This window comes from Trematomus bernacchii, unplaced genomic scaffold (assembly GCF_902827165.1).
Source record: "Trematomus bernacchii unplaced genomic scaffold, fTreBer1.1, whole genome shotgun sequence".
Lineage (NCBI taxonomy): Eukaryota > Metazoa > Chordata > Actinopteri > Perciformes > Nototheniidae > Trematomus > Trematomus bernacchii.
Window position 1 is genome coordinate 7,860,039 of NW_022987616.1, and position 2,849 is coordinate 7,862,887.

General features: G+C 43.2%; 1 long non-coding RNA gene across 1 annotated transcript; it reads left to right on the top strand.

The window, feature by feature from the left end:
- The first annotated feature begins 1,712 nt into the window (after positions 1-1,712).
- On the top strand, positions 1,713-2,433 carry LOC117484056. The gene is made up of 3 exons (XR_004556070.1): positions 1,713-2,061; positions 2,191-2,270; positions 2,382-2,433. It is a non-coding gene; the product is annotated as an uncharacterized LOC117484056 (long non-coding RNA).
- Positions 2,434-2,849: the final 416 nt, after the last annotated feature.

Below are 2,849 nucleotides of genomic sequence, written 5' to 3' on the forward strand. Positions count from 1 at the left end.
GTAGGCTACAACCCACACAAGTTTCATGCTAAATGAAGCTCTGTTGCTTGGATATCACTAGATCCTGTTACATCAGCGTAATATAAAAGTACATAACGACTGATGTGTAAATTAGCATAATTACTAGCTAGCCGCTAGCTGCTAACTGCCGCCTCGTCGTTAATATCAAATCCATCATAACAACTCATTACCATGCTGTCATGAACGCGCGGTGCTGTTACGTGTACGCAAATTGACGTGCTTGATGTGAACGAGCATTTTGGGGGGCATGTTTAAAGTTGCGCATGCGCTATGAGCGCACATACGGGTACTTCTCAGGCATGCCGGGTAATCTGTGACGTTTCGCTCTCTCAAAAGTTGGGCCATTTTGTCATCATGCGCGAATGAGCAACTCTCATAGGAATGAATGAGGCCCCGCCTCCCACACTGTATCCAGTTCTTATAGGCTAGTTGCACGGGATGACGTATTTCCATTTCCGGTTCATTGAGTGGGCGCTTGTAAACATCCGGTCTACGGTAGAGCGGGTAGATAGCGAAGCGATATAGAGAGATAGATAGAGATATAGATAGATAGAGAGAGAGAGATAGATAGATAGAGAGCGAGACAGAGATAGAGAGCGAGAGAGAGATAGAGAGATAGAGAGATAGCAAGATAGATAGCAAGATAGATAGCATACAGATAGCATACAGATAGCATACAGATAGCATACAGATAGCGATAGAGCAAAGTGAGAAGGCTAACGTTAACGTGATGGCACTATTTTACACTCGATGTCTCCAAGACCTACCGAAGGTTAACATCAGTGACGTACATCGGCTGGTACAAGCGGCAAGCTCAGCCCCGAAGAGCAAAAGAGAAAAGGGGTTCAAGATGTACATATCCAGTTACATCGACAACTATGAAGGTAAGTGACAAACAAAGCTGTAGTTACTGGCTAACTTTGACAACTTGACAGTCTTGATACAGTGTAAAGCGTTTTAATGATGTACTATTACGTGTTTTGGATAACATGAATGATGTCCAATTCCCCACAGTTTCAAACAAAGATCTACCTTCAGGGAGAGTGAGCGTCAGGGCTAGCTGTTACAGGTCCATGAGGAAGCATGAAAAGCCTCACGATCTCAGAGTAGGGAGGAAAATAAAAAGTGTTCATCGGTTCAAAGCCTCAATCAGGTTCATGTTCTGGGGTTTTGATGTGGCTAGAGTAGGTAACCTGTGATTTAGGATTCAAAAAAGCCCAGCTAGCTGACGTGTTGCAACAGATTGCATAGTGACAATAAATTAGCTCACATCAACTGGTAGCTAGCTATGTGTGTGTAGCATGAAGGGGCTACAGATTTATTTTCGTTTTGTAACCCTCTCGTGTAAAATGATAAATACATTAGCTAAACCCAAACTTAGCTTTCATCAAAGATTCTTAATGAGAGGTTGAAAACCGTCTCTGCTTTCATGGAAACCCCAGAAACTGGTTGTGACGGCTGCTGTTCTTTACTGTATGGTTAGTATAATCCATGTAGGGTCCAGTTATTTGTATGGGCCAGTGTTAGGTAAGTGCTGGTTTTGTACCCTACATCTATGTTAAGCTGTTCAACGTTCTACTAACACTATTTTATGTAGTTATAATATAATAAGATAATAAATTGAGACAGCTGAGAGAGTTTATCTGTTTGAATGTCCTTAAATTACAGTATTCCAAACAGCAGAGCTTCTGTGTATGTGATGTGACTGATAACCTGACATGGTTTAGCCTTTTCCCACACCTACTACTTGCCTGATCAGCCTGCTCTCAGCTTTCTCATTTTTCTGTGTTGTATTGAAGCGGTGTTCTAAATGTAAAATGACTGACATTTTATTTTAATGTGTAGATTGTCTTTGAGAACTGCTCACCCGTGGAGATTGCAGTGGCAAAGTGTTCCTGTGTAGCTGGAACAGCACTCTGCAACCACAATGTTGCACTGCTGTTCCAGACCGCACACTACTCCACACTCAACCTGGCTGCTGTACCCCCTGTCCTCAGCTGCACTGAAACAGAGCAGCGATGGCACAAGCCAAGAACCATGGTAAGTACAGTATGTGTTCACAACCAATCCACGGTTTAATGAGTATTTCCTTTGTGCCAAGAGCTGATCTAGTATGTTGCATCAATGACCATTTCAATTAATTTGACAATTCTTTTGTGTAATTAATAGGGTGTGAAACCAGGCAGAGTGAGTGACATGGTGTTCATTTCCACTAAGCCAAAGCAGTTTACAGTTGCTGACGGTGTAAGGTAATATCTATTGTCCTAAGTAATTGTATGTAGCCTGCAACAACTTTGTGATTGTTGTCTGAGTGTAAAATTGTTCTTAAAGTCCTAATTATTATATAAACATGTTCAAAGGAGTACACGTTACAAGGCCGTGCGGGGGGAGCTGCCAGACCCAGATGTCCTCTAGTCAGCGAGGTATACAAGGACTTCTCAGCAGACATCGCACCACTGATCACCACCATGGCTATAAGTGTGGACGTGCCACTGGTTAACTCCACCTTTGGAAAAGTTCAGGAAGGTAGCCCTATCTCATACCAGAATCCACTACCTCTTAGCCGGGTTATAGTGCGTCACCCAGATGCCCCTCCACCACCACCTCTACCTGTGGATGGCTATAGGCTGGAGCCTACCACCTGTGAGTTTGTGTGCAGTCACCAACAGCACCTCCATCTACTGTCACTTGCGACAACATTGCTCATGGCAAGGAAAATCGAGGTGTATCTGCAGAGACTGCGAGGTGGCTACAACCATTAGGGAGAAGGGAGATTATTTTTATTTTTACATGGACTGATATGCACTACACTACATTAGTGTACCACA